Raw genomic sequence first — 13,360 nt, forward strand, 5'->3', positions numbered from 1 at the left:
AGACGAGGGGGGCAATCCTCTGCACTGGGGCAGCGGTTCCTCTCTAATTGCCCCTCTAGGTGCCTGTGTGCTAGAGAGCTGAACTGAGGGTAAACACAGATCTAGAGATGATTAATAGCCAGAGGTCAGGGCAGAGCACAAGCAGGAAAAGAGGCTGAGACCTCACTCCAACATACCTTGGTCATCCAAAATCTATACACAATGACACACACACACACACACACAAGGACCCCATGAAAAGTCTTTTTTTTTTTAGACAGAAGACTGCTTCATGCCCTCACACTCACACTGAAAAATCCAAAAAGATCTATCCATCCTGGATTCATCTCAGCACAGCGGTGGAGAGACTGGAGATAAACGTACACAGAGTAGGTTAGTCAGGGGTAAAGGTGAAAGGTAAAGCTGAAGGGTGAAGTGTGAAGGGGAAAGAAGAGGGTCACGATGTCGACCCACAGCAGAAGTCCTTAACAAGCCATGATCAATACATGACCAGGAAACCCTGAGCTTCTGTTTCTCCTGCATACCTGTGCAACTGTAGGTGGTCTCCTGAAGATTTTACACTATAGCACAGAGAGACACACACCCTGCTTCTATTACCTGCCCACTCTGTCTTCTCTGTCCCCTGACAAACACACACGCTCCTCTCCTCCCCACTCTTACGTCCCATGCACACATTTCTGCGCTCGTACCGATCTGTACGCAACAACACACACACACACACACACACACACACACACACACACACACACACACACACACACACAGAGCAATGCACATCCCCAGCTGAATGGAGTCAGGTTGGGCGGCTCTTCATTTTTCATGCAAACGGTAATTTAGTGAGACTGCTTATTGATTGAGCGCCGCTTGTCTCCCAAACAATGCCACTTCAATCAGCGGCCCGTGGGGGAGGGGGGCTGGGGATGGAGGGGAGATGGGGTTGGGGGGGAGTAGAGAGGGCTGCCGATAGCTGCAGTGACTGATTTAAGAGATGGATAAAAAGCAGATACGTCCCCCGCCCCTGTACTGATTAATGACAGTGGCCAGAGCAGCCCTGGACTATGCATCATGATTTAACCACCAGGCCCTCATCCAAAGATTAGTGTGCACGCACGCACACACACACACACACACACACACACACTGTAAATGCATACACAGTGTGTACTGTACCACACAGCAAGACAAGACATGAAAGGTGTGAAGGAAAGAAAGGGAAGTGAAGCAGTGAGAAAGACAAGTGAAAGCATAATGGAGTCACAAGGAGATACTGAACCACATGACTGTGCTCAACTGGTTTTACTGAACATTTTTTGTAGACATGGAGGAGTCAGGTAGGTCCAGTACAATCAAATAACATCACACAATCTGGGAATGAGCTTATACTTAGAAACCAGTGTCATTTTTTGGCCATTCTTGCACGCACTTATGTGCATCATCAGCTGGACATTGTAGAGAGTTCAGGGAGAAAAGTGCAGTTGTTCCTGTGCAATGTGATGTGCTGCAAAGGCAGCAGAGACTACTATACTGGCCTGTCACACTATTTAAAGCAGTGGAAACAGACTGTAGAGAAAGGCTGAGACTGACAACAATTCGACTAATCTGCCTTTTTATATGTCTTTAAACATTAAACATTTACATACTGGACCTACAAAATATAAGAAAAGAGTCATAACCTTCCGTTCCCTTTTCTATTTTTCTTTGTTCATTTCATATGTCATATGTGGAATATGTTTAAAAACCAAAATACATTCAGCTTAGAAGGACGTAAAGCAGAAAATAGAAACACACTGACAGAAAATACACTGATCTTGACTAAACTCTCCTTGAGAAATAACTGCAAGTGTGAGATGATCATACAAAAAAATTTTCACATACTGTGCCATTTGAAACCGGATTACATTTACAAAAGTACAGTCAAATGCATGAGAATTACAGATCTTTAGCACCAGACTCCTGCAAATTATAGTCATACTAATTATAAATCTTTTTTGTGCAGATATTTTTATGGCACTAAAGTAATGAGAAATAAAAAGCAGAAGACATTTCAACTCATTGCATTATATAAGAAACATGTAAAACATAATACGGAGAAAAAGAAGCTATTGTAAGATTTGTTGAGCGACAGAAATTGTGGTGTTAAAACTTTTTACTGTTTCACCTCACGGTTTCTCTCACAGGCGGAAGGTAAAGTAAACAGGGAAATCTTTACATTTAACACTGCACTTATTTTAAAAAGTCTTTTGACATTAATGTGTTAACAAGGCTGCAAAAATGGTGCTCTAAAGTAGTACATGCATTACACAGTGTAGCTCCAGTCGCACTGCTCCTTATCCAGCTGACCAGTGCTCCTTGCCTTATCCAACAGTCTAATGTCACAGTGTGCTCAAGTGCAGTGCAGAAATCTAAAGCCCAATGTAAAGTTGTGCGAGGGAAAACACTGAGTCTGTTCCATTAGTTGTGTTGGAAGCTGTGGAGGAGGATTGGTGCCCCTCCCTTTGGCTGCTAAAATATTCATCAGACTTCCTGAGAGCATGTCTGCTAATAGTTATACATGGAGCAGGAGAAAGAAGTGAGAAGGAGGAGGAGAGGAGAGGGGTGGGAGTGAGGCAAGAGGAGGAGAAATTGGGGAGATGAGCGATGCTCCCTGTGTGCATGTCAGCTAATAGTCAAACATGAAGCGCTAGGAGGGAGGGGAATAAAAAAAACAGGAGAAGAAAGAGAGGGAAGTGAGAAGAGGAGTTGTTTAAATAGTCTGTGGCTGAAATCACAGGGGATGGACCATGTAAAAAAGCAAAAGTGAGGAAGCGACAGAGACAGACAGACCAGGGGAGGAAAAGAAGACGGAGAAAGAGAGATAAAGACTGAGACGGAGTAATCACTCCTTTTCTTCATCCGCTGCCATCATTCGCCCCTCCAAGCTGCATTCGAGATTGATTAAAAGCCCCTCTTGTAATTGTCAGATCTTGTAAGAACCATTCCTGTGTTTGTGTGTGTGTGGTGTGTGTGTAAGGAAAGGGGGGATCATCTGTGTGAAGAAGAGAAACCCAATTTCAATCACGTCAATCATTGTAACAGTAGTCACTTCAATGGCCACCAGTCGCTACCACATCAATCAGAACTCCCAATCAAGCAAAGAAATATTGTTGATGTCGCTTTGTTTAAACAAACAGCAGCACAGGTAGCCAAGCTCTATCTTTGTATGCTACTGAAAGAAAAAAAAAATCATACATGTGCATAAACACACACGCACACAATAATTTATCCAGTCATTAAAATGAGAAATGGCTGATGGTGTAGGAGCTGTTGAAATACCATTAAGAAATGGAGACAAATGCAGTGGATCTAAGCCTGCTATGGCAACCTCACCACACTAAATCAGACAGTGACAAATATTACTGAGATCAGGCTGCATGCATACAGTATGTACACACAAATACACACATAGATGAAACACGTGCACACACTCATCCGCACACAAACTGTGCAAACAATCTGCAAGGCACCTTCCAAAAAAGCTCCTTCGGTGGATTAATGAGTAATTATCCTAATTAAATGTTTCCCGATCATCTGTTATGATATATGGATGATTATTATGTTCAGAGATGATTAAATGATAGTATAACAGAGCAGTCTGATATCATTTCAAAGAATTAATGAGCGTTTGTACAAAGGAACCATGTTGAAATAAGGCACAAATTAAAGATTGAATTAACTTTGATTTAATCAGCTCAGGACTGATCTTGAGCTGCAGTAATAAAAACTGCCACTTAATCACATATGTTCTGTTCAGTTTTTGTGAAATACAGAACGCTCACAGAAAAAGTCCATCCATATAATTATCTGTAGCTGCTTATTCCTAACCAGGGTCACAGGGATCTGCTGGAGCCTATCCCAGCTCTCTTTGGGTGAAAGGCAGGGGTCCACCCTGGACAGGTCACCAGTCCATCACAGGGCCACATAGAGACAAACAACCTCACACACTCACACTCACTCCTATGGGCAATTTAGAGTCACCAATCAACCTGACATACATGTTTTTGGACTGTGGGAGGAAACCAGAGTACCTGGAGAAAACCCACACAAGCACAGGGAGAACATGCAGAGTCCACACAGAAAGGCCCCTGGTGGGTTTCAAACCAGGAACCTTCTTGCTGTGAGGCAATAGCGCAAACCTGTGCTGCCCTGACAGAAAAAGTCCCCAAATTAAAACAAAGAAACGGCATGCTGTACAAACTTTTTCTGGTGGCCAACAGACTACAAGTCAGGAAACCAAAGTATTATAAGAAAATGACGCTGCATTAAAAACATTAAAAGTTTGTGAAGTTGTAGTGTTTGCAGAGTTACAACAGATAAATGCCACATGAGAGAAAGGTGTCTATGTCTAATCCAGAGAGCCACTTTTCTTTAGAGCCAAAACAACTTTTGATTTTGTTCAAAGACATATCTGCTCTTCTGACCAGTTGATTGTATTACTTAGCCTAATGTAAACCGATAAACAGGACTAACCTTGTAATTAGGGCCGAAGCTTATTTAAAAGCTCATTGATTAACAGTTGTGATTATTGACCATGCCATGTGACTCAGACAGAATTGACAGATCTGATAGGTCATGGTCCAGGTTCACACAGGCTGACAAACAGGGGAAAGAAGAAAGAGGGCGAGCAGACATCTGAAAAGCAGACGCAACTATACACACACACACGTATTTTTCCTTCTCAATCATGTAATAACTTGAAGAGATTATTTGGAGTATCAACTTATTATCTGCACAGTACTTGAACCCCTTCAATATTGTGCCCTAACCCCTATCTCCCACTCCACCGCCTGATTCACTTCTCCACACAGTTCACAGTGCAGAGCAGAGTAGCTGCATGTGAAGGAGATAGTAAGCAGTAATATTCAATTATTGTATGCACGGCGTCCCCGTCCTGCCCTAAATTGATTTCTTTCAGAATGGGAGGCATCGCTCAGCACTGACACACAGCCATGTTTCCCCCATCTACCACATCCCACGCAAATTACTCCTCCATCTGCTCTCCTTCACCGCCTCGCCTTTACCCTCTCCTCCTTTTTCCCCTCTCCTCCGCTCTCCTCTCCTTTTCTCTCCTCCCCTGTTTCATCAACCCCTCATCTTCTCCTCTCCTTTCCCCATCAGACTACGCAGCTATCGCTGGTTGGCGCCGGCCCTGGCTCCCATACAGTATCTTTAATCTGTCTTCAATCTCTTTGCATTGTAATGGGAAATGGTTTTGTGTTTTACTGTTTGATTGAAGCTGCAAGCCCGCCCCTCACCACCGCAGGACTCTGTGTTTAGGAGTGGGAGGTGTTCTCAATTTTGCCCTTGCTCAAATAGTCTTTTATCAAAGAATTCATATCAGTAATTTAATTCTACATATTAACCAGGCTGTTTGTAAGTGGCCTAATAAAAGAAAAAATAGGAAGAAGAGCAGAGAGGGACAGAGCCAGAAAGAAAAAATGAAAACTGGCTTCTATTCTTGTACTGGCTTTTAAAAAAATTACACTGAATTAAATGGCTGCTGAAAATATCAACATTTTCAATGTAATATTCTGGAAAAGTCCTCTGAGTGTGGCTCATCTATAAAAAGAGTTCTCAACTTGAGCTGGCATACCATAGTGAAAGTGAAAGTTTTCTCCCGTCAGGTTATACCATCATCATAAAGACCTTTACAATTGTACCTTTAATAAAGCCACACAGAGAGGGAGTAGGTCTAATCAATACTTCATATAGCAGGGATTATTGTTTGCTCAGTCTCAACACAGATTCAAAACATCTAGGCTCGATAGTCATGTAAAGGTAGAATTGATTTGTTCATAAAACAGTGAAATTTTTGACGTCGGTGTCACATTTATGATTTTTTCTTCCACAGCATCACATTTTTTATTCATACCCACATTGTCACTTTTTTAAAGTAGAGGCCTGCGGTTAACAACACTGAATGGCATTTACAGTCTCTGATGGTTCAGATCAACAAAGAAATCCAAACATACATATAAACACATGTGCAAGCACACATACAGATATGCGCACACACACACACAGCCTGCTCTCTCTCCTATTCTAATTAAAGGGACCTCTCTGCCCTGGGTGTGTGTGTGATATTGACACTTAGCTCCGTACAATAAACTTTATTGGCAAGCCCTGCTTGATTACGGCACTAAACTAGAATAACAAGGAATATGGGAGGAGGGGACGTGGATTATATACTAAGCAGACATTAGTGGGCTCTATTCAAATATCTGGTGCATTTTAATAGAAAGTCCCGAAAGGCTTCTTTCTCCAGAGGAGCTGTGTAGGAACCAGCAGTGAGATTAAGCTGAAATATACTGTGCACAAATAAAAAAATGACATGGGTGAAATACAGTCAAGGTAGAAAAATAGAAAGAGGGAAGAAAAGAAATATATGTCGAAGGATGGAGGAAGGGAAGGAGGGATGGATTTCCCGTCATTAATGATCTATGGAAAATCCTCTGTCTATTTTCAGATATAGTGTTAATGGCTGCTCGCTGCCATTAAAATCGTTGCTGTCCTGAACTCAGCTATTCACATATTGGCTGCTGCTTCATCTAATATTCATCTGCTGGAGGTCAATGGCAGTGGTGGCAGCCTTAATTTGTATACACAAGTTAAGGCTGGAGAAATAGAGTTTTAAATTAGTATGAAGTTGAGATTCAACAAATATAGAATTTATACATTTATTACACCTCAAAAACCTTTTAGGCCCCATCATTGTCGTTGTTCAACAAAATAATAAGCTTTATTCGTTTCATATTTAACAATCTCTGCAAACGGCTACATGTGTTGTGTGGCAAAAACACACAAACAGACGTGTGGGAAGAAATAGTTTGTCTGTCCTCAGCACTCTCCAATGGCCCTGCTGAAAGACAACACTTTTTAAAAAGAGAACGGCTGTGTAATTATTTCCTCAACAATGGTGTCTCAAACAATACCTGGAGGCAAAGACTTTGCAAAGGAATCTCTATCCTGGACATTAAATTTCCAGCCCGAATGCTAACTCAATTAGACTCAACCGGCAGGTAAAGCAGAGGTTGGTGTGTTGTTGTAATTCACGAGTCTGAACCTTAGATTTGTTTCCCAACGTTGGATAATCTGTGGTAAAACATTACAAGAAAAAAAATGAGGATTTAAATCTGAAGATCCATTGAGCTATGTACCGTTCACAGTCTTACCTCAGTGAATGGCCCAAGGCCTCCTGCAGAGTACAGCAACTGAATAGATCTATTATCCAAATGTTTACAGTAGTAAATTTAAAAGACAAAATATGTTGAATATGTGTGTTGATATAAATGTGATGTTTAATTCTATATATTCAAAAATAAATAAATAAATCTTGGCATCACAGAGTTATGACTCCAGAACAAATGAACCGTGGCTGTCTGTCCCGCAGCTTCCACCATGGCTGGTCGGCTGCCTCTGCTCAGTCAGTTGAACTACAATGACCCCTACTGGACTAAAATGGTAATGGGTTACTGCGCTCCTCAGACAAAGAGCTTGCACTTCACTGTAAACTTGTGGCTTTGCAACAGCTTTGGGTTTTCAACACAAAAGAAACAATCCAGTGGAGACTCGAGAAAAAAGGTCATTCTCTTTTCCTTCTTCTGATAGAAATTTTACACATTCTTCTAAACTCCACATCAAAACTCTCTGAATATATATATATATTTTTTTTTATTACTTTCTTCATCTTCTTTCAATCACTTCCACCTTCACACCCTAAATTCTTTACTCTCCCCATCCCCCCCTTTTCCCTCCCTCTCTCTTGAGGCCTTGGCACCCTTGGCAGGGACTCTCCCACTGGGCGTGTTGGCAGAGCTCTGTCTCCGATTCACCCACAGCGTGCCCTCTGGCTTAACAGGCTGGCACAAGGACATGGAGCGGAGTTGAAAGAGAGGGCAGGGCAGGAATTACGGAGTTACAAACTGATAGAGTCATATATTATTGACAAAAAGTTATCACAGAATAGGTGACCAGTACGAGTTAAGTTATTTGAGGTGCAGATGACAGTTTTAGACCTGTGGTTTTTGTGAGCAAGGCAGAAAATGTGAGATAGGAGCGGCGGGAACTTCTCCGTCGGTGTGCACATGTGTCTGGAGGAGAACATTAGAGTGAGACTCATGCGGCCTCACCTTGAAGAACCACTGACCCCACACACCTTTATTGCATCTCCAATTAGAGGAGAGGGAGGGAGGCAGGGAGAGATACAGAGAGAGAGAGAGACCGAAAGAGAGAGAGAAAGCGGGGGAGAGATGTATTTCATAAATGTAGTTCCATAAAGAGCACTGACCCAAATGGCATTCAGTAATTCTTCCCTGTGCAAGAGGAGGTGGGATAATCAGAAACTTCATCAAGCTCACTCCTTCCTTCTCCCTTTCCTGTGTCTCCAACACCTCCCACTGTCCCACCCTCTGCTGGAACATCTTAAACAAAAATCGTGCATAACGTATACCATGCATCCAGAACACGCATCAAAGAACATCCCTCTACCACCCCCCTATCGTCGCTTCATTTTAATTAAACAAGTTTCCTGCACTAAGAGTCTCGCTATCTCTCGTCTCTTTGATCTGTTCCCATCTGACTAGCAGTGAAAGAAACAGTCCATCTCTACATTGAGAAAGTTGCACCTACAGTCTGAAGACATTCAATCAGCAGTGGTACCACATTGATTTAATATACACAAAAAGGCATCAGAGCACGTACAGTGCAAAAAAACAGAAAATCACAGCAAACAAAAAAATAGCCCTTTTGTAAAATAGCCCTTATGGCTCATATGGGCTTGTAGTGTTTTTACTAATAAAAGTAGAACAAATTTCTGTTTGAAACTGTTCAATAAATTAAAATTTGTCTTCATGACAATGTCGACAATACATATCAAATCTGTCACTGCTGTGTTGAGATGGATATGGGAGGGCAGAAATCTGAAAGAAAATAATACAATTAAAGTGTGTCTCAAGCACCAAGTCCCCATCGATCCAGTCGCTCTCTTTTCCAATACACTATGGACTTAACATGGACTTATTCTTTCTTAAGCACAACTGTGACCGCTCCTTCTCTCCGGGGTGCAACACTCACACAATGCTTCAAAAGAACATTTTGTTTATATGTTCAATACCAGAAACATCAATAAAATTATCCAATCATTAATTTCCTATTCAATACAAATTTAATGCAGAGCCACGGAGTAGCCAGCTCATATCCAATAAGGCTATCTATCCCCAATCACTCAGCTCAGTGCTTCACATCGCACGCACAGACACTTATCAATGGACCTGTCCCTAAAACAACTATTCCTCACAGACTAACTCAATACTTTAGAGAGGTGGGAAAGGAGGAAGAGAGCAAATAGGGATGATGGCAAAGTAGGGAGGGCTTACAGTATTATTCCTTAAGCAGAACTGTCAAGGTGAGAGTCTTGACATTGGATGGTCAGTTGTGTCCAGTTCTAGAGCAGTCTGTAGACATTTGACACGTCTGTTTCTATCATACAGGAACATGAAACAGTGAAGACATGAGCAGATCATTTACGTAAAAGTAGAATTGGGTGATTATCACTGATGTATTAATGAATAAAAAGCGTTTTCATTTTAAAAGCAAAGCTGCTTTTAAAGCAGAAGTGCACTCATTTTGCACATCAAAGTGTGTTTACAGATCTTGAGGAACACTACTGCACAAAGTGGTGTATTCAGCCTTTTAGTGGCTCCAGAGGCATCTGTGCAAAATCTGCTAAAACGCCTCAAATGATGTTACGATCAGATGAAGGCTGAAGACTAAAATGAAAAAAATCTTGGGATGTAAGTTTAAGTGACCTTAAAAGACTTCTGTAGCCTTTATTCAAGTTTATTAACTTTATAAAATCATATGTGAAGTAACTGTAACTGTCAGATGAAATCAGTGAAGGTACAATATTACAAGCATAAAAAAGCATAAAATAGAGATAACGACTTCAAAGCTGAAGTTACAAATAATAAGTGTGTAAATATACTTGTTTACAGTACGTTACACCACCACAGGGAAGAGATTTTTGAGCAACAATGGGTTAATGAAGAAATAAAAAATAAAAACACTTTACACATCATGGTTGTATTCTGACTCCTGAAAGGAGGACTTACTGTACATACACCAATCAACAAGTTAATTCATGGTAAACAGTGAGATCCATGGTAGACAGCAGCTCCATGATCTGTGATACAATCTATAGCGCTCTGTTGCATGTGATTAGGAAATGTATGGAAAAGCTATTGGTATTGAATATCTTACAGGTAGTGAACCCCGGTGAACCTGCACCATAACGGCAACATGATACATATCAAATAAAACTGTCAGCTGCATATGTGTTTGTTTAACATGTTAGAGCTAGCGAGACAACTCAAGAGCCAGGGTTTAAAGGTCAAGTAGAGTCAAACCAGGTAGGCCATTGGCTGATCAGATCTGAATTTAATGACTAATCAATGGTTGAATGCATTAGCCTAATCTAATGGACCAGGTGGGAGAGGATAACGCTGGACGCATGGAACACATGATTGAGCACAACATGCAACAGCAAGGTGATCAATAACATACATAGTGGTCTAACCTCAGGAGGGTGGGGGGGGGCATCACTTGAACAACCTGCTCCACACACATTTTGGGTATGTGTGTGGGCAGAGGAGGACAGAAAAGGAACCAAGCTGTTTTACTCTGATTGATTGGATTATGAAACGAAACGAGGGAAAACAAAGCCTTTTGTTTCTGCCCAGTGAGTATCTGCCAACCAAAAAGAGATGCACAAAAAGAAAGAATGAAAGAGATAATGCTATAACTCCTGGGGTATTTCTTTAAAAAATTTGAATGATCTTTTTTTTTAAAACTAAGAGCAGTCTGTTTACACAATCAATCACAGGAGAAGTGAGAGCTTCCTCTCAGTATTTAGATTTGTCCCAGGAGGAAAGGCACCCTTACCCAGTGAGAAGCATCATGTCAACCTGTTTGTGGGTTAAAAGCTTTGTTGTTTCCCCCCAGTGTAGTGCTGGTCGGTACATTAATGAGGTCATTCACATTTCTGACCCCTATCAGATGAATGTGTTTTCATGCAAACTCTGCAATTCAGAATAATGACAACAGAAACACAAATCAAGTGCTGCTAAACAAAGGACAATGTGAAATGAAACAGAGAAAATGTTTTCTGTTGAAAGTTGCTGGAAATTTACAAACTCATGAGGAGATCGACCGTAGAGCTTCACTATGTGTGAGAGAGGAGAGAGAGATGACAAGTTAGGGACAAGAGCCAGTCAGAGCAGAGGACAAGCCTGGGTCAATACTTGCAGCGCATACTGCTGACACTGCAGCACTCAACACACACACGCACACACACACAAGCAGACATACACACAAACACACTTTTTCACATGGACACATACACAAAAGATAGAGAGACATCAGACAGATCAGTCTGCCTATGTCAATATTTAAAGAGAAGGCCAGATATCCCTCACAATTAAAAAATGTTACTTTCTGAATTAGGTCTTTGTGACACCCGTCCTCCTTTCTTATCTTATCGCAATTTAGTGAAAAAATTTTAAAAAAAATTTCAGCTCCTTGTGTGTCAGTCATTTCCAAGATTTCAGTGAAAATGTGAAAGTTGTTACAAGAAGATCCCAGTGTTTCATGGATCACGTCATCCAAATCACAACAAAACATTTCTCACCTACTTCCTGTAGTTTCCAGTAGTGCAGATACTTTTAAATGCCTGAACTGTGTTGATATAGCTGCAAATAAAAGCTTTTTGTAAATAATATACAGCCAAGTCAGAGGGACTGTGAAATCCAGACAGACCAGGTGTTTACAACTACTCTGTACATAGTTTTTTTCTTTTTTCCCTCATTTTCCCTCATAATTGCTTGACAACAATTTTAATAGTTAATTATGTTGGTAAATCTAAGCAAAAAAAATTCACCACATGCCCCTTCTTAGATGTAAATATTTGATGTTTTGATGGTTGGTCAGTGGTCATTTTAGGTAGGCATTTTCATTCTTTTATATATTTACACTATTTATTCTACAGACCAAATTACTAATTGATTAATTATGAAAATAACCATGTAATTAATCAATAAGAAATGTAATTAGCTGGTGAAAATCTGGAGACGACTCTTTTAATAGCTGAAAGGCTGCGGCCGCTCAATTTATCTCATCTTTAGTTATGATACCTGAGAGTGTGACTGTATTATTTTTTTTTTTTTGCTTCATCTCTATCAGTATATGTGTGGGTAAGCGTGTGTGTGTGTGTGTGTGTGTGTGTGTGTGTGTGTGTGTGTGTGTGTGTGTGTGTGTGTGTGTGCGCATTGTAAAAGAGAGGTCTGTGATAGGGGCCTCTCCATCTTTGAAATGAATTAGTGTGTGGTGCCTTATTGAGTGAGGTGCTGTGTTTAAGTGAAACTGATGAGAGATGTGTGAGCAGCGAGGACTGGGCTATAAGTATGTGGCTGGGGTCACAGGTTAATCCCTATTGATTTACTTCACCGTCTGCATATAGCCACACAGGAAGACAAGGAAGGAGAGGCCTGCTTTACCAGCCATCACAGAGCACAAATGCAGGTTAAAAATCACTGCTCACACACCTACACCTTCAAATACACACACACTCTCTCTCTCTCTATTACCCGATGCTAAGTAGGGTAAGGACAAGAAAATTAAGTATCATTTAATCTCTAAATAGGTAGTTAAACACCCCGTACCTGCAGAAAGATTGCAGACCATGACCTCCTAATAATCACAACCTCTTAAAAGATCAATGAAAGATATGATCACCGGCTTCATTTATGCAGAATCGCATTATCATTAGTACTTGTCCACATATGAACAAAGAGGTGCGTGTCTGCTCTCAAATTGGAAACATGCAGTCATATCTGTCAGCATGGTGAAAGATTTAAACACTACCAAACTACCAACTAACAAAATGTGAAATCACAGCGATCCCCAACAGACCACCAGGCCAGGCCAGAGCATGTTTGATGAGAAACGCAAATAATCCTCAGACTAGGCTGTATGTATAAACAAGCTCTTCACAATTTCACCCCAGAGGAGGAAAGGTGAAATATTACATTAATATGAACAACTATTAATAATAACCCCCTCTTTCTCTTCCCACCGCTTACCCCATCACTCCTTCTCTCCACCTCTATCTCTTTCCTTTTCTCTCTCTCTCTCTCCCTCTGCCTCTAATCCTATCATGCGGGCAATAAGTGTATGCACCATGAGCACATTTAATTTCTGCGGTTGGTTTTCAGCGAGCCCAGAGGTGAGCCTTAATAAGGATCAATGGCACTTTATCTGGGACAGCACCCAC

General features: G+C 41.1%; 1 protein-coding gene across 4 annotated transcripts in view; it reads right to left on the reverse strand.

Annotated features, from left to right (window-relative positions):
• wwox (WW domain containing oxidoreductase) overlaps positions 1–13,360 on the reverse strand; it is a 122,343-nt gene that overhangs the window by 62,555 nt on the left and 46,428 nt on the right. The window lies entirely within an intron of this gene.

The sequence above is a fragment of the Mastacembelus armatus genome, chromosome 6 (genome assembly GCF_900324485.2).
Source record: "Mastacembelus armatus chromosome 6, fMasArm1.2, whole genome shotgun sequence".
Taxonomy (NCBI): Eukaryota; Metazoa; Chordata; class Actinopteri; order Synbranchiformes; family Mastacembelidae; genus Mastacembelus; species Mastacembelus armatus.